Source organism: Lycorma delicatula, chromosome 2, assembly GCF_047948215.1.
Source record: "Lycorma delicatula isolate Av1 chromosome 2, ASM4794821v1, whole genome shotgun sequence".
Lineage (NCBI taxonomy): Eukaryota > Metazoa > Arthropoda > Insecta > Hemiptera > Fulgoridae > Lycorma > Lycorma delicatula.
In genome coordinates, this window is record NC_134456.1 from 80,540,951 (window position 1) to 80,564,782 (window position 23,832).

General features: G+C 30.8%; 1 protein-coding gene across 4 annotated transcripts in view; it reads right to left on the reverse strand.

The window, feature by feature from the left end:
* LOC142320205 (uncharacterized) overlaps positions 1 to 23,832 on the reverse strand; it is an 804,138-nt gene that overhangs the window by 249,116 nt on the left and 531,190 nt on the right. The window lies entirely within an intron of this gene.

Sequence of the window (23,832 nt, forward strand, 5' to 3'; positions counted from 1 at the left end):
CAAAAAATAAAATGTAGTATGTGAATCTTTCTTGTGAAAAAGCGACAAATCAGGAATAACTGTGCGGGATAAATTTTAATCATCAATTTTGATCATGGTTTCGTGGTAGGCAACAGAACATACAAGTTGGCCAGTATCTCCAGTATTTTCATTGCGAAGCTGCTTGCTATTAATACGGTCTCAAGTATAATTAGACCAAAATTTCGACATGTACTCGTTTGCTTCGATCCCATGAGTGCCTTACGGGCGATTAGTGACGTGTAGCCCAGACACCCTGTTGTTTATGAGATTCAGGGAGTTACTCCGTAGATGACTACACATAATATAACAGTGAGTTTCTGCTGGATCCCTAGCCGTATTGGGAATTCAGGCAATGAGCGCGTTAATGATGCCGCAAAAGTGGCTTGTTTCCAACCTCCTCTCACCATACGTGTCGCTTCGAACGATCTTTGCTGTTCTAAAGAGGATGGTTCATGATGATTGGTAAAACGAATGGGCTGATATATTAAAGATAAACTTCATATAATCATGATCATTGTGTCACCTTGAAGCTCCTCATGTAGAAATAAACGTCGTGAGGAGGTTATTATTTGTCGTTTGCGAATAGGGCACACTAGGCTCACTCATGGATATCTGATGAGGCAAATAGATGGACCCCGTTTGTGCACGTTGCGACTGCCAACTAACAGTGCACAACGTCCTTGTGGATCGTATCAATTATACGGCATTGCTTCGCAAGTTTAACCTAGGGGCTAACACGCGAATTATTTGAGGGGAGAATGAAATGTTATGTTTTACGGTTTATTATGGTCGTCCGTTTATATTCAACTATTTGAATTACTGTAATGAGTTTCAGCTACTCATGTCAATTGCGGTAAAGGAGATGGTAATTTTATTACTTTAACTGAAATATATAATGTTATACATTTTTGTTTATTACAAGAGATATATTGTCTTCGAGCGACGATAACGGGGAAACATTTTTTGCCCAGAAAAAAAACAAAAAAAAAAAACAGATCATTATAATCGACTGTGATTACTTCAGTAAAAATGTTTTTAAAAACTAAAATGAACGTTAAAAGAACGAAAACGGCTATTTGAAGAAGACTATTGCGATGGAGAACTAAGATTTTGTAAATTTTGTAAACTGACTTTCGATATACGAATTTGAAAATAACTGTAATTCTTATACAAGGGTCTGAAAGTAGGTATTAACCAAATTTAAGTGACTGATTTCGGTATTAAAATAAACAAAAATTTTACGTGGATAAATGCCTTGCGTTGCTCCTCCATTTTTTCTCTTTCGCCCAATTTGTAGTTTTTAACTCGTTTTTTGCCGGTGATGAGTCGGCCTAGTGTTTCCTCGGTAGCCGGTGCCACATCCCTTGCATCTGCTACCTCGCACGACTATAAACTACCCCAACCAACCGAATTCTTACTATTCTGATTTGAAACTTACGGAATGCGTTATTCAACATCTATCTTTTAATACGATCGAGTAATAGAAACAAATGCTGATCTACATAATTACAAAATTACTGTTTTATGGTGTGTTTTAAGGATTTGATTCGCCATCTTGGATCAAACTTTATTATACTTTTTTCTTAGCCTACAAAATTTTTTATTTGAATAAAATTTAAAACACCTGTTTAATAATCAATCGTTAGTATGAGGTTACAACATAAAACGTGCAATGAATAAATTTTCTGATCAACTATGACTAACCCATCGGGTTGGTCTAGCGGTTAACTCGTCATCGCAAATCATCTTATTTCGAAATCGAGAATTCTAAGGTTCAAATCCTCGTAAAGGCAGTTACTCTTATACGGAGTAGAATACTAGATCGTGGATACCGGTGTTCTTTGGTGGTTGGGTTTCAATTAACTACACATCTCAGGAATGGTCGACCTGAGACTGTACAAGAAATCATTTCATTTACATTCATATTTATGAATAAGGATGATATCTTAATTCATTCTATGAAGTAATACCTTACGGTGGTTCCGGAGGAAAACAGGTAAAAAGAGAGATCAACTATGACTCAACGGTATTGTATTACAATGTTTCCTGTTATAAATTTTTAATTTAAATGAACTCTATTATAGATTTATCTAATATGAGTATGTAGTATTAAACTGATAATTATCAGCTGATTATTAGCTACTAAATTAAAAAAAAAAAATGATAATAAAATGAACAGGAAAGACAAACTGTTTGTTTACATATACGAAATCTAAAAATATTGTTTTAAAAGAATCGTAAAAATCCAGGAAAGAATCTTAGGATGCCAGGAAAGAAAATCTCCCTATCTTTATAGGGGCTTAGATTTTTTAATATTTAAATGTTCTGATGAACAAATTTCTTATTTTCATTTTCTGTTTTATAACTAATATTGTGTAGCCAAATACGAACAATATAGTTTTGTTTAATTTACACAGTTTTATGTAATCGTTTTGTAAAATTCATAAATAATAATATATTTCAAATTTATAAAAAAATTAAGTAATTATTTTTAGAATAATTTATTTTTAATGCATTAAATGTACTTGAGTAATTAATAAAAAACTGTAATAATATTAGACGATATTTAAGAAAGTTTGTAACACAATCATTATTTATTTTAAAGTTTACAATTTTGTGTTCATTTTTTAAAACGAATTAATAATTAAGTAGACTTAAGATAATTTATCATCTAATATAGCTTATAAAATAAATTTATGCAAGTTTATTATAAGTTTAGAAAGTGAAGGGGTAAGAAGAAAAAGAACGGGAAAGAAAATCTGTGATTGCATACATAATTAATTAAAAATGAATAAAATTCTTCGATAAATAGCTTTGCAGTACTTACTTTTAATTAGATTATTTATTATAAAAAGTTTCAAAGATAAACAACTTTGAAAAATTGTTTTAATCGCTTTGATTGAGTTACTGAACTTGGGTATAACAATTAATGAAATTTGTAATCTTAAAGAATATTTTAGTTTTTATTTCTCTAAGAAAAACTATTCAATTATTTACAGACTAAAACTTCTAAGTAAATTATCTTATTAAAAACTTTATCTGTCACTGCTGATAAAATCTATTATATACTCCATTTTTTATTTTTGTATATATATATATATATATATATATATATATATACAAAGATAATAATATAATAATAATAATATAAAGATATAAAGATAATAATATAATATTAATAATAATATAATAATATATAAAGATAATAATATAATATTATATATTATATTATATTATATATTTTATGTATATATATATGTATATATATATATATATATATATATATATAAATATATATATACATACATACACTTCGCGGATCACGAAGTTCTCCCGGGATTTTCAAAACCTATTCTACTCGTAAAAATAATAGAAAAATTTCATATAAACGTAGTTTTTAAAACGCTTCGTTTGCGAGTGACGGTTAGTGATAGATTTCACTCAGATATCAGATACCCCGGTGAAATGAGAACGTATTGAAATTTTTAGGAAGTAAATAAAGGAACAGATCTACTGATTTCTCATGTTTGGACGTAGGACCTCAAAACTTTGAAAAAAAAAACAATTGCAAATCTTTCATCCATTTGTTTTTTGTTATTTGAAATACGTATTGATGTTTTTTTTTTGAAAAAAAAAATTGGAATTTTTATTACATACTTTGTTAAAGAGTTATGTGAATGAAGTCAGAGAAAAATCGATTGGCTTTTGGAAGATTATGTTATTTCCTTATATAGACTATTTTTTTTTTACTATATTAATCTGCCGATTTACGTCAGATAAATAAAATGCTCTATCAGTGTTATTGAAAAAAACCTGTTTTCATGAGTCACGTCGATGTTTTTATCTCTTTCTGTCTAATTTCATGGATCTGATATTTTCTTTTTCCCTTGGTTTCCTTTTTTACACAATTCTCTCAATCACCAACTTCAAACTGTATTTTATCTTCTCAAGAAGTGTCCAATTGGGATGCCCAATTTTCGTTTTTCTACTTTTTATTGTTTCCGAGAGACGTTTTTCTTCACATTTCCAATCACTTTCTTATTTATCATATTGTTCGATAATTAAACAATGTGTAATTTTATTTATTTAAAAACAGATTATTAATTACTTTCCTGTCTAGATATCGCTATAGCATAACTAAGGCTCTGTTAGGTAAAGTATTGTAATCGGTCCAATTTGCTCATTTGTGGTTTTCACCGGATCTTAACATTTTAACACCTAAGGAACTTCAAAGAACTGATGGAAATTTTCCGGATGTTAATGTTCGTGTGTTTGTTTGATGTTGGACTCTAAATCATCCTATACTTCTAGAACTATAGGACCGATTTTAATCAAACTTGGTCAGATTAGTTCAATATATAGGACATTGATGCCATTAAATATTCAATTTATAAGGTCAAGGTGGTGAGGCTGTACAGCAAGGTCACCCCTCAGTATCTCGAGATTTCGCCTAATTAAGATCATATTTTACTTATAGGTAGAGTTGAAATAGGTAGAGTTCAGTTCCTTCGTTCTTAGAAAGTCTTGTTTGAGACTTGGCTAAATGTTTTATTTTTTTGGAGTTTATGTTAGTTAGTAGTACACCAATGGAAATGTCGCGTTGGTAACGATAGCATCCTGGCTGAGACTAGACTGAAAGATGTCATTGTCGAGGTACTGAAAAGACCTCCAATAAAGCTCATAAGGGCAAGGGCTAGGTACGGATGGTGGTGGCGTGGTGACCAAAACACGTAATATGGAGGTTGTCTTCCCCTATTGTATCAGGACGTGTAAATACATTAACTGAAATATCTGCCGAGGCGTTTGCATCGGTGGCATCCTGACAGAGATCAAACTAATGACTGTGATGTGTTATCCGGTTTAGAGAGTCTAAAAGTCGACCGCTGGCAAAGCCCATCAGGCTTAGGAATGAAGAAGGTGGTGAGGCGATCAGGATCGTAACAAGGCGGGTGTCTTCCCCAACAGGGATCAGGATGTAAGATATGAGCTAAACTTCAAACGCACTATAATATAGCAATTTTGTAACTTTGTAGATCCAGCGTTGTTTCTACCTCCTGCTATCCCTCAGTTTTGAAATATACAGCAGTTTCCATACATTTATATCACCCTGTATGTTTCTTTGTTTGTTTGTGTGTGTATATATATTTAAGAAATTTAAATTTAATAAATGTTTGAAGAATGTTTTGTTTATGTTATAAAAAAACAAATTTTTTCTCCTCTAATAATTAAATGAAAACTACCTTTCACATTCATTAGTTTGCAAAGTAGAGAAATTTAATTAAATAAAATAAATTATTACTTTAAAGTAAACCAATGGATTTTCTTTTATATTCACTCTATGAATGATTTATAATAAGGGAAATTATTATTTTCAGTATGAATATTTTTTAGAGTGAAAAAATAATAGATTCAGGGAATCATTTTTGCATTTTAATCTTACATTAAATAGCTAATCTTATGTTACTACAAAATTAAATAGTATTTTTCTTGATAATGAACAAGTACGACGAAATAATAATTTAATATTTTTATTAAACTGATTAATTTACACAAATTAATATTTTAGAGTGCATGTTAAATATACCATTAATTACGTTATGAAAGTGTATCTTCCATAACTGCCAAACACTGCTCTACTTAAATTATATACTATATATATATATATATATATATATTATCACTCTGTATATCTGTGTTTGTAAGCGAGGCAGAACATTAAAGTGTGGAAACACATGGTGTTTCCTAATGAACCTAAGGAAGGGTTGTTGTGACGGGAGGAAAATGACCTCTGTTTCACGAGTTCATATTTGTTCATTAACGCCATATTAACTTAATTTGAGTGGTGTTCTACCGTTACATCTCTTCTATACCTTGTCTTGACGATTTCTCAGTACAATTTGAGTTTCTCTATTTGTTCTACCTTACTTCACTAAAAAGGATGTTTATAAGAACAGAACTAATTTTAGCATTATTTTTAAACTACTTCCATAAGATATTAAAAAAAATATATATATTTTTTTCATATAGAACATTTATTATTTACCAATACTTTAATTTATCCTTTTGTAATTTTTCTTATTTTTGTAAATGAGTTAATAAGTCATTTTCACAGTTTAATACAGTGTATTAAACTGTGAAATTAGTATGAGCAGATATATTTTACAGAATAATACTCGATAAGTTGTAATACTTTTACAAATATTATGTATTATCTTTTTTTTTTATAAACTATGAATATATCTTTCTTGACTTCATCACAACTTCCTGGTTAACTTACAATTTTTCATAAAGATTTTTTTGTGATTTTTTGTTCATACTGAGCAAAAAAATCATACATGGAGCAAAAATGGAATTTTAGATCATTCTTTGGCATTTGTAAATATGAATAACGTCCAATTTCTAAAAAGAATTCTAAATTTTTCATCCGTTTTTATTTATGAATGCTAAAAATTATACCCATTTATTTAAAAAAAAAAGAAAGAAAAATGATGATAATATCTTTAAGAAAGGATTTTAACGTTTGTGTTACCATTTAAAAAAGTATTGCCTTTCTAAAAGATTTTCTTACTAATTGCTAAAGAAATTAAATTATGATTTTCTACTAATCTCCACTGCGAAGTGACAGCATCTCTGGTTTTTATCCGGAGGTTCTGGACTCGAGTCCCAGTGAGGAGTAATGTTTTATCACTTGCTATAAAAGGTTCATTTCAATTTCCGTCCATCGACAGTTTTACATGGTACCAGCAAAATAAAACGGAATATAGAGAGCACTATCTTGCTGTCGGGCTTACCCCTCTATAGTTAAATAATAGATATTCAACATATCTATTAATTTTTTCGGTGGAACAGTTGAAAGTATTTAATTGTATCAACAAGACATAAATATTAAAAAACACGATTGCCAAAAAAAATAAAAAACATTGCTGACAGGATATTAAAGAACGTGCGGGTGACAATTTTATATATATTTGTATATAGTATAACTTTGTTTTCAAATTTGTTTAAACATATTATATATATATAAATATATATGTTTATTTATGTTGTCTATAACACTCCCGGTAATGTAAGTATTCCAACGCGGGGTCATACATCTAAATCGGTTCCGCCGTTGAGCAGCTCCGGTGGAACAACATACATACGAACACAGCGTGTACATACACCCTAAATACATTACACTCCTTTTTGGACAGAGGTGTAATAAATTATTAGACAATAAACCATAGTGAGTATTTTTGAAAGTAAACTAAAATTATTTTAATTTTTTAAAGGCCTAAATTTACTTTACTAAAAACAGCTCTTTTTAATTTTTATAAATTTGTCAGATTCTTTTATTAAGCTTATTAATAAAATTTGATTTCTTTTTTGTTTTTCATAAACTTTATTAAATCATATTCTGAGAATAAAATGTTCTACGTATTTTGATAATACAATTTACGCATTTTTTTAGTCGCTTAACAAAGCTATTGTACTTCAAACTTAAAAAAATCTCTTTCAGCATGCCGGAAGGCAGAGCTAGATTTCATCGGTATAGGTCTAAATCAGTCTTATGTATGTACGTTTTATATCTCATGGAATGTGTAAAAATGTTTATATATGCCAGAAAGATCTTGACTGTGTGTGAGTGCTACGTGCCCAGATTAGTTCTGCACTGTACGGAAGTAGCAGCCCTTACGGGAACACATGTTATGGGTTACGGCCATATAGCTAAAAGATTGCAAGCAAGAAGGAAGGAAGTAAGGAAATGAGGTACGGGCGACGGTATTCTCATCCGAGCTGCAATACAAACATCACAGATACATGACGGCAGTGGATTTACCTACAATCATGAAATAGATGTTAACAGTGGTCAACAGAAGGACAGGGGTCAAAACATGGCGACGTACAGGGACAGGGAGGTAGCCTTTATGCCTAGGGTGTTCTAGTCCAACGACATGCCAGTGTGGAAGGGCGCGACTCACCGATGATGGCATTGGTAACCCTCGAGATATGTGAGGGCCGCGTTTAGTGAATGGCATGTGAAACGAATGTCTGAAACTGGTAGGTTAGGGCTGGAAAGGGTAGCCTTCTAGTGGAAGGGGGTGCCGGCTACCCAGAAGGGGAAGTTGGCATTCCTTGATGAAACTAGGAGGACCTTGATGGGAAGACGTCAACAGGAGGTTAATCAGGGAGGGTAGTCTGTTGCTACGACACTCCAAGGTGACTGAGTTTTCCATTAACGGCGGGGACCGGTTGCCTTGGGGGTGTTTAAGAACGGTACGAAAAAAATAGGAGATAAAAATCCTTTTCACCTTAAACTTAAGAAACACTTCAAATTTACTCAATACGACAATAGTTGCATGTGAAAAAAATGTTTCACATGTTTACCATACGACAAGCCCCATCTTACAATTCCATTAAGATTTTTATCATCCCTTGCCGTAAGGGTTGATCATATCAAAAATTGTTTTAGACTACCGCTTTAGGTAATGTTTTGAGGACTAATGCTCACTTTAAACCGATTCGATACTGTGCCTGTTGAGGAGGTATGATTTTGTTGATTTCGAAAACCCATTTTTTCCACCCCCTGAGTCAACAGTGGTTGGTGATATCAAAAAACTTTACTTCATAAGTTTTAGGCCCTTATTCAAAGAATCGTAGGAACTTTAAACGAATTCGATATTTTTATTAATAAAAAAGTTATAGCAATATTTTATTTATGCGAAAAAGCCACCCATTTCCACCCTCATGGTCCGATTTGGCCGTTAACGAACTCGACCGACATTTTGGGTCGACTTAATTTTAACGAACAATTTGAAAGTGATTGGTGCAAAATTACGGCAGTTATCGTGTTATATATATATATATATATATATATATATATATATATAAACGTATATATAAACTTTTGAGCTCACTGTAGTTTTGGGGTCTGACGGATGTGAAACGCGAAGATATGTCGAAATTTTCTGGAAGTCGAATTATGGTACCCATTACAATAGGTAGCTTTTTTTTATGAAATCTACCTAAAAATGTTTCTCGTCACCAGTCTTTTCTCTTTTACGTTGAATATCATGAAAATTACGGAAAATACAGTTTATTCGATTTTTCAGGTCAACAAAACATAAAGTTTACCCTGATATATTGAAATTTTACCGAGGGAACTGAAATCCGCACGAAATTTTTCGCTAGCCGAAACTCCATAAGTATGCATTTTGGATATATATGTTTATATGAATTTTTTCCTTATTTCAAGTTGTAAAATCACTTTCCAGATTATTTCCCTTTTTGAATCACCTGTAAGGATTCCATCACAAGGTCGCTTCTAAATCGGTTGAGCGGTTGAGCTGTTACGGTGGAACAAACAAAAAAATATAAAAAAATACTGTACATATTTACATACACCCTAAATACATCAACTCATTTTTGGGCAGTCGTGTAAATAAAGAAAGATTTTTTTACAAAACTCATATTGCTCTGTCTAAACTATTTGTTAAGCATAATCCCGTAACTTATTTGTACCAACACACACACACAAGTAAATGGTATTCAAATAATTTCAATTAAAATTTTAATATCTGTTATACATCAGCTTCAGATATTTGGTTATTAACGAGCACTTCAAGAATTTTATTAATCAACGTGAATTTTAACCCCTACCCGTTTATCTTTATTTTTAATTTTGTATTTCGGGATACTTCTCTATTGATAATATCTCAGTTTTTTTGATCCTTTAAGGAAATATTGAAACAGTTCTTTTGTTATCCTTATAACATCTACATATGACTTAACTATGTGAAATATATCATTTTATTTTCACGAGAATAATATATTTATTCTTTTCAAGCCTTCTTAAGGATATCTTTGGTTGTTAGGTTACCACTATTTATTTTATCAATAGGTTGGTACTATTCTTCCCTGAAATATACCATGTGATTTTTATTACTTATTTATAAATTCTGCCTTATAATTTATCGCATTATATTCTCTATATTAATGCAAGGGTGATTATTAGTAAATGCCATCTCTTATATATATTCTTTTTTCAGCTCATTCTGATGTGAAGTAAAGGTAAGCTTTTCAGAACTAGAATTTCACATTTTGGTAATTCATCATTTATCTTAGAACTTTAGCAGGTTTATCGTTTTCCAATATCTTTTACATTCTATATAATTTTAAGTTATGTGGTGTAGTTAATACACAAAAAATTTTTTAAATCATTTTTTCCCCCATCAATTAGTATATGAATCTCCTTAAAATGCTTGCATCTAGTCCTCTGTTAGTACAAGTATCCATTATATTTTGCAATTTTAATTTCCTGTCTAGATACCACTATAGCAAAGCTACAGCTCTAAAAGGAAAAGTATTGTAATCCGTCCAATTTGAGCATATGGGGTTTTCATCAGATCTTGACGTTTTGACACCTAAGGAACCTTAAAACTGGATGGAAAATTTCCGGATGTTTATAAGTTCGTATGTACATGTGTTCAGTATTGGCCTCTAAATCACCTTAAATCTCCAGAACTGCTGGACCGATTTTAACCAAACTTGGTCAGATTACTTCCGAAGATAAGCCATTAAATTTTCGACTTAAAAAGTCAAGGGAGTGAGTCTCTAGAACAATATCATACTGAGTATCTCGAGATTTTACCTAATTAAAGTCATATTTTTCTTGGACAAATTTGTTAACAGTTAAAATGTAACAATATTTGAAAAAAGTTTTGCAAAATCTCATTCCCACTCCAGAAAATGCTGTTGTAGTCGTCCGCTATGTTATGACGTCATAGATGAGCGGCAGAATTAAATAAATGAATTATATTAAAAGTGTAAAAATGTAATTCGATCTGGTTGGGTCTCGAACTCGATCGACCAGTTGACTCTGTAGCTGGTGCGTTAAGCCTCGGGGCAAAACTAGTCCTCCGACCGTACAAGCGAAATTTGTTCTATGGAAGTTGTGAAATTACATTAATTTAATTAGTGCTGACCGTTGCCGCTAATACCGGTACATCCGCGCGAATTAGATACGGTATGTGAGCGCTTTAGTTAGAATCATACGATTAAATAAACGAAAAAACATATTTAAGTAAAATGATATATATTTTAAATTAAGTTGTGTATATATGTGTGTAAGCCGTGCATCAGAAACAAACCACAGTTGTACCGTTTTCACAGTTCTAGGAAAGACTTCGAAATGTGTTGTCAGTTTTTTTTTGTTATTTAAATGATTTGATTAATAGTTAAAAAAAATTTTAATCATCATGTAAACCTTTTACAGAGAATGATCGGGTATCATTCTATTATATTATAAAGAATATTTCTCAGTTACTGATGAAATTGAATAAACAGATATAATTAAATAATGTATAATAATATACATTATTTAACTGTGCTGTAAAGTTACACTGTAAGACAAGAATTATTTACACCAATGCTTTCTTCAACATCAAAACTTGAAGCTGAAAAATAGTAAAAAAAATATATACTGATATTTAATTTCTATATTTTTATAAAAAGAGTATTTTTTTATACACTTTTTTTTTCAAAAAAATGAAAAGAATAATTTTAAAAGAAATATCTAAATGCCTCGTAAAGAAATTTGGGAGGACCCATTTTTTTAAAAGTTTCTTCTGGTAACATCCTGTAGTATTATTTTGTAGTTCAGAGTTGTATTAAATAAAATTATATTACTGTGTTTTTTTGTACCGTTGCCAAGTAGGCATCATTCTAATTCCCTCTCTTTCATAACGACAGTTCATTAATATTTGAAAATCATATTGATTGAACATCAATCAATGAATCAATTTCAGATGAGTTGATAAATGTGTGACCGTGATATTAGAATCATTTTACATTGCTTAATGGGGGTTATAAATAAATGGAAGTTTTTATAAAATGTTAGTTTCATATAACCCCTTCATCCCTCTTTATTCACTCTGACTCACTTTCTCACTCTCTATCTCTTTCTGTTGTTACGGTTTGGTTTGGGGTTTTTGTGTTTTAGTATTTATGTATGTCTGTGTCCCTTTGCGTTGAGTTAAAAGCGCACTTAGAGTAGCGAACCGTGAAGATATATGTATATACTCTGTACGATAAACGGCAAAACTCTAAATTTTCATCTGTACTCGGCGGCTAAAAAGATTTGTAACATTGTATGAAAAAATTAAGATTGCCTTTTCTATCCGTATATTATAAACGAACTAAATTGGTCACTTAAATCATCAAGATGTAATGTATGATGCTGAGTCGTTATAAATAAGTTTTTTACATATTTTTATAATTTGCTTAATGTTAATTTATACCGTTAATACTACTACAATATTTATCTTTGCAATAAAATTATTTTTAATGGTTTTCTTTACAATTTTATGATAAAAAGATGATTTTTATTATTTTTCGCATTTATGTTCCTCAGCCTATCAGTTTTTATTCTATAACTTCAGAAAAATATGAAACCAGCTTTCCATTTGATATGTGTAATTAGCTTACACGATTGGCTACACTTTAGCTTACACATTGGCTTCTAGATCAGCTCGAAAGGCATTGTGCTTTTCGGACGAGTTTGGCTAGGTTTCGTTTGGTGGATTCAAGTCAATGTCCGGATTGTGGGACTCATAATACAGTGAAACACGTCCTCTATGTCTGTTCCTGATATGAGGTCGAACGTTCACGAGCTGTTAGGGAACTTGAGAGAGTACATTCCTTTCTGGATCTCCGTATTAACTGGATGATCCGTGAGGAGCGATCTATAGTGGCTGGTTTTCTTTGCGCCCGTGCGGTGTGTTGATTTGCAGAGGGAGTTTAATCGAGGTATTTGATTATGGTAGGATCCCGGGTGGCTAGGGTTCTGGCCTACGCATTGGATTGGTTGAGGTAGGCGTATTGGCGTCGGGCCACGGTTATTTCGATATCGTTTGTGGTTCGATTACGGAGCTGTCAAAGGGTGGTGAGGGGGGACTATACTGCCGAGGATATGTATGTATCCATGCAGCCGAGAGGCGTGGCTCTGTCTCGCCAAAGCGGTCCTTGGTTGTGACTTGGTAATACCAAGCGGGACTCCATGACGGAACTCTGTGGTAGTGCGGGGTTTGTTCCCGGTTATTATGTGGACCGAAATGGGATCAAATTTCCCTTGCTAGGTGACCTAATTTCGTCAACTTATCGGGTGTAGGTCTAATTTCTATGTTGCGTAAAACATGCTTTTGACTGGTATGAGTGTATCGCTAATTTGACTTACTACTTCGTTTTATGAGGCATTTATAGTCATGAGCGGTGTTATCAAAATTAGAATACGTGCTGGGTTCACGCTTCCGTGATTTCGTTAGTTAGTTTTGAGGGTGTCATGTTAGAAATGGTATTAAGATATCCGTTGGAGACCTACGTGAAGGCGAAATCTGATTTTGTAATTATTTACTGTTGTAAATGTCTGCCGAGGCAATTACATCGCTGGCATCCTGACTGGGACCTGGCTGATGACTTTGAATTTTAATCAGTTAGAGGGTCAAAAGACGACCTCCAGTAAAATTCCTCAGGGCCCTGATTGGAGGGGGTTGTGTGGCAACCGGTAACGTCACAAGGTTATCTTCGCCTACCGGGTTGGGATGTCCATCTCACTCAAATCAGTGTCTCACATAGGCATAATAAAAGTAAATTGAAATATAATTGACTAGAATTTAATAATATATACATTGTAGATAATGTTAATTATAGCAATAAGCTAGTTACACAGCGTTTCGAAATTATGCGTAAGGATAACGCCTCTTTAAATTAGAAATAGGTTTCTAATTTATTTTCTTTCTATAAAATTTATTACATTACTCTCTATATAAAAAGCCGACAAAGGATTGCAAAATGTTCCCGCGCTGTGCCTTATATTCAACAAAATTTTAAAATGCAAATATTACCATAAAATTAAATTGTGAAGTAAAATTTATTTACTTTTAAATAAAAATTGTAATTGCGATTAATATTATTGATCTTATTTATTAATTTCAAATGCTGTAAGTTGTTTGTGAATTCGATTTGACTAACTATTTGACCATAATAAAGATGAATATCGTTAAGGATCATAACCCGGTTGTTACCGCAAGGCACTAAGTCGATCACCAACTTGGAAACAGTATAACATATCGTAACGGAAAAAATCCTATATTCTTTTCAGGTGTAAAAATATATGCATGCAAAATTTCAGCTATATTGGTTCAGCAGTTTTTAGTTAAAGAGTAACAAAAGACACCAAGATTCCAACAGAACTTTATGTACGAGTATATCAGGTTAGTCGTAAACCACACATTTAAACCGAATCTATATAAAATATTTGTAATATATTAAAAAGATGACTTAAAAACATATCTATTTGGTCAAAAAGGTAAACTTTTTATGACAATGAATTATGATTTTATTTATCAATCCATACAGGGACATGATATTTTTATATTTTTGATTGTATTTATTATAATTGGAAAATATCTACAATTTTTGTGATTTTCCCCATTAACTATGATATAAGATGTTCGTTTAAACGAATAAGTTAGAAGGCAGATCTATAATAGTAGAATATTGCTATGTTTCTGGTTGTCTAGACGGATATGGAGTGTTACATTACATTACAACAAATTCAAACTTTTTTCCTTAGAAATAATTAACATTTTTTTTTTTTTATTGAAAAATTTAGTCCCATAATCTCAATGATGTATTTGTAAAATAAAATGTAAAGAAATGATTACGGATACTGTTCGAACTTATATATGCAGATGTATTATATATGATTAGTTCGATAATTTTAATCTTAACTAATTTTAATTAATCTTCCAAACTTTTTTCATCTTAACCAGTATTTAACAGTAGGTCTTGTTTGAAATCGATATTTTCTGAATAATTAATGAATAAATCGATCTCTAATCTGATGTATATTTTTTTAAAATTAAGCGTTTTTAAATATACAAGAATTTTATTAACCGAAAGAAAAAAATAGATAATCTATGTTCTTCACAGATTTTGCCTGAAACATGATTTTTAAATATTTATTAGAAGAATAAACCGATTTCAACCAGAAACGGTTTCATTTAACATTAAGTTAAGCCTTTTAAAAGGTGAGATGTGTTCTCTAAGATTTACTTAAGGATTTAAATATCCAGGATACTTTTTAAAGGATCCAGATATGTTTTTCCTTCCTCCTTTTACTATCTTAATTGGAGAGAAATATAAAACCAGTTTACCTTTTACCCAGTTTTAGTTTTAAGATTTTCTGGAAGTCTTTGTTGTTGACTTTCTTAATTTTTTTTTTTTTTGCTATTCAAATCCTTAAATAAATAAATTAATTACCCTTTATTTCTAATAATATCAATATATTCTGAATATGTCAGGCATATGCAAATTGAGGTTAAAGGAAAAGGAGATAGGTTATACGAAATGTTTTCTCTTTAGAAATAGCTTTTTAAAGTGTAACAGCAACTTAGTAATCAAAAATATTTTCAGCTGTACGAATCTAGTAAACATCTAAAATTTCTGTGTATTTAACAAAGAGAGTATGATCGAGAAATAAACATATATAAATGAAAAAGTTGGTAAAATTGTTCAAAAAAGTTAAAAAAAAATTAATTACTTTGTAAAAGCCCAGTATTACTCAAATACATGAAAAATTTATTTAATGGGTTCACATCGATTATTATATATATTTTAAGAAATGAAACGTAAAACATTTATACCTTTTTATTTAATTTAGTAGGATTTTTAGCAACTAATCGAAAAAATTACGGCGTAGACTGAGTAAGTGGTGAAATTGTTGACTTTTCATTATGTTTTGATGTACAAATATACCATTCACTTATTGCCTTACACACACACACACACACTATATATGCCTATATTACCCTAAATGCTTTATATATATAAAATTCTTTATATATATATATATATATATATATATATAGGCTTATCTATAAAATTTGAGGCTCAAAAATCTCCAAAACTATTAGATCAATTTCAATGAAATTTAAATTTGCTTCAGTAGTGCATCTAACTGTATATGTAGTGCTTCTGAAAATTTGATGAAGAGTGGTTGAGTCGTTCTTGAGTTACGTTCAATTTAAGATCGACAACAGACAACAGAACCTATTTTGAGATATTTTTTTCGGTTGCATAATGGTAATCGAGGGGGGGAGGTTGACAATGAATTTTCTTTACATGTTGAGGTATGAGGATTACGAAAATACCATTCATGTATAACATTTTGTGGGTCGAAAATTATTATTACACACATGACTCAACGTAATACAACTGTGAACTTTTGCTGGATCGATAGCCATATTGGTATTTCAGGCAAGGAGCGTGCTGATAGTGAAAAGAGGTTTTTTCGAACGATCTTGTCTGTTTACTGAAGAGGGTGGTTCATGATGAGTAGTAAAGTGAATGGAATGTTACCATGAAAATAAACTTCGCCCGTTTAAGAAAACTGTGTCACCGTGGAGCTCCTTATGCAGAAATAACCGTCGAGAGGAAGTTATTATTTGCCGTTTGCGAATAGGGCACTACCAACTAACAGATAAAATCTACAAGCACTGTTGTGCGGCATTGCGTTGCAAGTTAAAACTAGGTGGTAACATGCGAACTATTCTAGAAGATGATGAAACGATATTTTATGTTTTACGATTTCTTTAAGACGTCCGTTTATATTCATATATTTGAATTACTGTAGTGCGTTTCAAATATTCATGCCATTTGCCGTAAAGCAGATGGTAATTTTATTATTTTAATTGAGATATTTAATGTGACATATCTTTGTGATTTGTTTCGCTTTTTGCATACGTTACAGGTTTTTTACTTTTAAGATGTACTTTTACGTTGCTGGGTGTTAGTTTTTAATTAACTTTTAATTGTACATTTTTAACATTTACTTATTTACAACAAATACGAGTATATTGTGTCCTGGCGATGACAACGCGTAAGCATTTTTCGCCCCCCCCCAAAAAAAAACAAATAAAAAAATCGAAATCTCTGTACTTTTTTGTTTTACACCACTTCACATTATTCTCATTCTTTCTAATAAAAGTTGCTTAATATAGCATGTTTTGTAAACAGTGATGAATAAAAAATTAGAGAAAACATACTAAGATGCTGTTTTACACCGATCATTTTAAAAGTATTTTACAGAACAACACAAAAAAAAAAAAAAAAACATATTTTACATATTAACATATTAGTCAAGATTAGCGAGCGAAGCGAGCGTAAATTAATGTCAAGTGAAGCAAAACCGGATTGGAAAGTGTACCTGAGAGAGGAGTGTGTATGTACGTACAGATCATTTATTAAAAAACCTAAAAAAGTAGTAGTCCAGGAATCGCGGCGGTATAAATAGATGAGTTCTCAATTTCGAAAAGAAAGTACAATAGAGGCAGAATTCTTCCAAAAAAATCATAAATATAATCTAACCAGAATTAGCCTACGCTCTCTTCGCTCGCTAACCTTGACTAATTAAAAAATCATTATTATTAATTATTTATTTTTTAAATAATCAAAATGTTCTTTAAACGTTATTTAAATAATCAAAACACAGTTAATTAGTCAAGGTTAGCGAGCAAAGCGAGCGTAGATTAAGTTTGCTTAGATTATATTTATAATTTTAAGCAATAATGCTCTTATCTTTAATATTTAAAATATGTTAATATGGAAAATATTTTTAAAAAACCGGTATAAAAAGCATGTTAGTGTGTTTTCTTTATTGTATTATTGGGTTATTGTTGTTGAATTACAGTGTTACTACTGTATTTCGCTAATATTTTATTAATCAAATATTATAAAACATGCTAAAAGTAATTTAAAAAAAAAGTGGGGAGTGTTAAACGAAAAAGTATGGAAATTTTCAAAATTACTAGATCACTTTCGTTGAAATTTAGATATGCTATAGTAGTTTACCTGATGTGCATGTGAAAATTGGATGAAGATTGGTTTAGTCATTCTTCAGTTACTATCATTTTAAGGTTGACAACAGACCTCAATTTGACGTTATGTTAATAGTGTAATGGTGTATACGCCCTTATGCAGTAATTCAAAGGTGTCAGTGAGTTGAAACTTGATGCTTATGTGTAGGGACTACTCGTTAATTCGCCGTATTTAGCGCGTTGTACTCTAAAAATCAGTGCGTTTCCAACTGCGAAATAGTTAGGGCGTCGGAAATGAAAAGTCGGTCTTGCACTGAACTGCGCAAGAAATTTTTTATATTATCTTCATAAAATATCTTCACTTAATCCATAAAATATAAATTTTTGTAAAGAGGCAAAAAGGCACTGTACTACTCTCTTTGAATGAAAGTTTATTATATTTAAAGATATAAGCACCAATGATTAATTGAAATATCACTACGTTCTGGGAGACGGTTTATTTAGTCCAAGTAAATGTCACATTATAACATAAGGGGTAATTATTTAGAACTAATCACCAATATTACTAAAAGTTTTAAGTGAAACGATAATTTTCTGCGTTATGTTTTCATAGTCAGAATACTTATCGGGCGTACGATGAGGTAGTGTGACGTAGCTTATACGCAATAACTCTACGAAGTAGGGGTGCAGTTATAAATAGTTTAATATACGATTAATCCTATTTAATATATTAAACCGCGAGGGATGTATATTAATATCGTTTTATCACTAATATTTGTCCCATGATAAATAGTTTTTTTTTTTACAGGAATCTAAAGCTGATGACGTAACACCATCATTCTAATTTTAATTATCATTTTAATTAAAATCATTCGTTGATAATTTTTAGCTACTTCAGGATTTTTTTTAAATTTATGATAATATTGACTCTAAATTACTATTTTTTGTTTGTTTTATAACCTCCGGGACCACCATTAGGTATTGCTTCAGAGGATGAGATGAATGACAAGTAGCATGCCATGCAGACCGGGATTTGAACCCGGGACCTCCGGTGAAAGGCCGAGACGCTACCACTCGCGCCACGGAGGCCGGCAAAATGGTCTTAGTTTAAATTAAAAAAAAGTAATAAATTAAATAATTAGTTAAAGTATTTCAAAATAGTTAAAAAAACAGTAAGTTTCAAATTTTTTTTGTTACTTATATCAGTAGACTTATTCATTTTAACCAATAATAACAAAAAAAGCATTTGTATTCCTTTTAAAATATTATATTAAAAGTATTGTTTCTGGAATCAAATTTTATACTAAATCTTCCCATTTTAAGATTTCTGTATTATATTAGATTCTTTACGCATTTCTCTAAAATTTATTCTTCCTTTAAATTTTTTGAATTATCAAAGTTAAGTATTTATTCGAAGTTTAAAATAATCTATTCCTTTTAATCATATATCAGACTTAATATTATGAATGAAAGTAATTTATAATAATACTAAAATAGTTGAAAAATTCTTTGCAATTTTAGTAAGTAATATGTACAAAATAACAGGCTGTAAAATAAAGGCTGAATATAAAGTGAAGTATGTCTATACTTTAGATGACTTTTTGACATGATTGATGAGTGTCTGCTTTTGTCAGGTACCTTTAGTCGAGTTCCCCCTTTAGAAGGTTAATTAAAGGTCGTCTACATCGAAAGAGTCTATTGTCTGCTTGTATTAAATTATGCTACAACGAAAATATTTCTCTAATGAATACAAAATATTTTAGTTTTATTTGCGAATAGAAAATTCAGACATGTTACAAATTATATTATTAATTAGTGTTTATATAATCTATTATTTAAATAAATACCCATCATTTCTGCAACTTAATTATTTATCCAATGTAGGATAATTATAAATAAAATCAAACCTACATCTCACTCGACTATAATATAGACAACATCTTTTTACTTTGTTCCCGATAACCGCGAAAACTGCTTTACCAGTCATTACGAAATTTTAACTGTAGCTTTGTTATGAGCTCCAGAATGTTTACCGCGGTTCAAACATCACCAATCTCATTACTACATAAATTATGAATAAAAAAAGTACAAACAAATAACCTAGAACTTCTTTTGTTAAATTTAATGTCGTTGTCTATATCGATAGATATTGTTAAATCGATCGCTGCCTATGTCAAAACAGATTTCTTCAGTAAGTAATTATGCGATATACTAAAGTTAATATTATTGTCTATAAAAGATCAATTTGTATTATAAATATTGTAATATACGTAAAAATAAGTTATTTAGATAATAAAATTAAAGGGGATGATAACCATTTTACATATTTAAAAAATTGTTCGAGGAATACTGAATATCGATATCAATATAAGCTTCTTCAGAAAGTTATTCTGTGATTAGAAATAAATAAATTTAACAGAAAGTTAATAAATTTGATTTGAATGGCAGAAAGGCTTCTGGAATTGATGGAGTACCTGCAAAATTACTGCGCAGTATTTAATTAAATTACTGGTATGTAATATTTACGAAAAAGAGGAAGTTCCGTCAGACTTCAAAAAGAGTGTTGTAGTCATGGTATCAAAGAAAGCAGGAGCAGATAATTGTGAATAATACAGAACAATTAGCTTAACTAGTCATGCATCAAGAATCTTAACTATAATTCTGTACAGAAGAATTGAAAGGAAAGTGGAAGAAGTGTTAGAAGAAGACCAATTTGGTTTCAGGAAAAGTATAGGGACAAGGGAAGCAATTTTAGCACTCAGATTAATAGTAGAAGAAAGAGTAAAGAAAAACAAACCAACATACTCGCCATTCATAGACCTGGAAAAGGCGTTCGATATAACATAGATTGGAATAAAATTTTCTTCATTTTAAAAAAATTAGGATTCAAATACAGCGACAGAATAACAATTGCTCACATTTACAGGAACCAAACAGCAACAGAAATAATTGAAGAACATAAGAAAGAAGCCGTAATAAGAAAGGGAGTCCGACAAGGATAATCCCTATCCCCGTTACTTTTTAATCTTTACAGTGAAGTAGCAGTTAATGATTTTAAAGAACAATTTAGAATCGGAGTAACAGTACAAGGTGAAAAGATAAAGATGCTACGATTTACTGATGATATAGTAATTCTAGCTGAGAGTAAAAACAATTTAGAAGAAACAATGAAAGGCTTGGATGAAGTCCTACGCAAGAACTACCGCATTAAAATAAACAACAACAAAACGAAAGTAATGAAATATAGTAGAAATAACGAAATAACGAATAACTGAATGCAAAAATAGGAAGAGAAAAGATTATGGAGGTAGAAGAATTTTGTTATTTGGAAAGTAGAATTACTAAAGATGGGCGAAGCAGGAGCGATATAAAATTCCGAATAACACAGACGAAATGAGCCTTCAGTCAGAAATATAATTTGTTTATATCTAAAATTAATTTAAATGTCAGGAAAAGATTTTTGAAAGTATATGTTTGGAGCGTAGCTATATATGGAAGTGAAACTTGTAATTATTTTTTCGGAACACACGGATACTGGATAACGCACCCAGATATGCTGGAAAACTAGCTTGAAGATTTACAAGATTTAATGTTTGGATTTCCGTCCCACTGGCATCTATATGTTCGACGCTATCAGAATAAATCTTTACCACAATGATGGGTAGGACGCATCGGGAATGAAGACCTGACTCTTTAATTCTGGCCTTCCAAGTTCACCTGATATCACAACATTTTTTCTTGTGGGGCTTTGTGAAAAATGCACTTTACGTACTGTGCCACCTCTAACAACAAATCTGGCCGATCCATGTCACAGCTGCGGCAAACTCAGTAACACAAGATATGTTTCTTAGTGCCTAGGATGAGTTCAACTTCGCTTACATACGAGTATGTGCTGTGCAGCCGAAGGGGGGCACATTGAATTATTCTATATTGTAATTACAGTAATAATTTTTAACTTATAATCTTTTACATTTTTTTTTTTTTAGAAAGGTATTAAATATTGGAAAATATTAACTAAAATTCTAGTATAACACTATAAAAAAAATCTTAACGAAACTAAGTTATGTACATAGTGATCTGATAGTAAAATTTTACGTTTATCAAACAGGCATACAATTCGATTTAGGAATGTTGATAATTTTATTGTTTTCTTAGTAAATCGGTCTCAATGAATTATCATCGTAGTAACAGCAAACAGTCATTATCTATAAACTAATGCCTCTGAATGCCAGTAATTTAGGATGCACCTTAAAATATTAATTAAAGAAATAACTATTTTAATATTCCTTTAATTATTCTTATAGTATGGAAATTTATGTTAAGAAATTTTCGTTGCAGTGTTATAATACGTTAAAATGTAACATAGTTTTTCCATTTTTCTTTTACCCATATATTCTCATCTACATGCTATCTAAAAAGAAATCTCTTAATGAATTGTGTTTGAAATATTTGAATAAGAAATAACGTGATGAATCAGAGAAGCTGCGATTTAAGAGAGAGCCGATTGAAAATATTGACCAATACTGAGAGACCTACTGAGGCGGGCTAGTTCACCTCCAAATAAAATATAACGTATTGTTGATAGGTTTATTAAAAAAATCTATAGAAAAATGACCGTAATAATAAGTTGAACCAAAACGATCTTCTGCTTGGGTAAGTGATAATAGTGGGAGAAACACCGTACTATAGAAACAAGTTATTTGATCAATATAGTCTGCTTGGTGTCACCATATAAATGTAAAGGTCTTTAGATTACGCACAATCTCATGCTGCTTTCTTCCAAGCGAGCAACATTCAATTTTTAAGTTATATCCAGAAAATATATGAAATTAACAATCAGAATGCATGGTTATTTTAATCAAAATATATATGTATCTTTAGTAATAATGAAATTATACTAAAATTACTGTTACTTTTATAATTATTGTTAAGACGTATAACCGCTAAAGATCAGAAACATTTAAGAAGTTGAAATTAGATTAAAAAATTCTATGTAAAAATGTTGTATTTCCTATGTCAACTTCATAAACTCAAAAAATTCGCCATTTCTTTCTTACACATTTGCATCTTTTTGCTGACTTAAAAAACGTATTTGATACGGTGAACCAATAAATAATTTCAAACGTCATAGCCAGTTAAGTACCTAAAAATTTGATAGATGGTAGAAATTATGATACAATTATGAAAATTAATGCTCAAAGAAATAGAGTTACTGAAGGAAGATATTTTTCATAATTTTTTATTTTAAAAAACACACACACATACACACACACACACACACGCACACAGTGTGAGAGTGAGAGAATGAGAGAGAATGGGCGAGAGAGAGAGAGAGAGAGTGAGTGAGGGAGAGAGTGAGAGAGAGAGAGTATCTAGATAATTAATTAAAGAAGAATAAAAATGTGTATTCAGGAAATGAGGTTAACATTTGGATTCTAATTATTTGCGGATTATATGGCCTAGCTACAAATTTTGAAAATAATTTTCACAATATTTAAATATTTAAATACTTTTAAAGTATGGGAGTATGGAAAAGAGATAATATGCAGAAACAAAGAGATTAGCAAAGGATAAAATTAGGTGGATAGGAGCAGCCGAGACAGGACTTGCCCTAATGGCAGAACATTATGAATGATAAGAAATATTTAAACATGATAAATTATATGATAAATGTCTAAAGTGGTAGTATTTATGTATCTTACTGGTTATTAATAATAATTTAGTTTAAGAATATCTACAACTACAACATAATGATTTAATTTTTTTTTGTTGAGAATGATGATTGTGATTGAAAACAAGCTAATAAACGTTCAAATTTTAATTATAATTATTTGTAATCTCAACTGCAAGCAAATCACACAGTAAACTACGAAAATTACAGCATTAAATATATACTATAAAAAAAATGTGATTCATAAGGGTTTTGAATTAATAGTAATTCTAGTTTTAATATGCG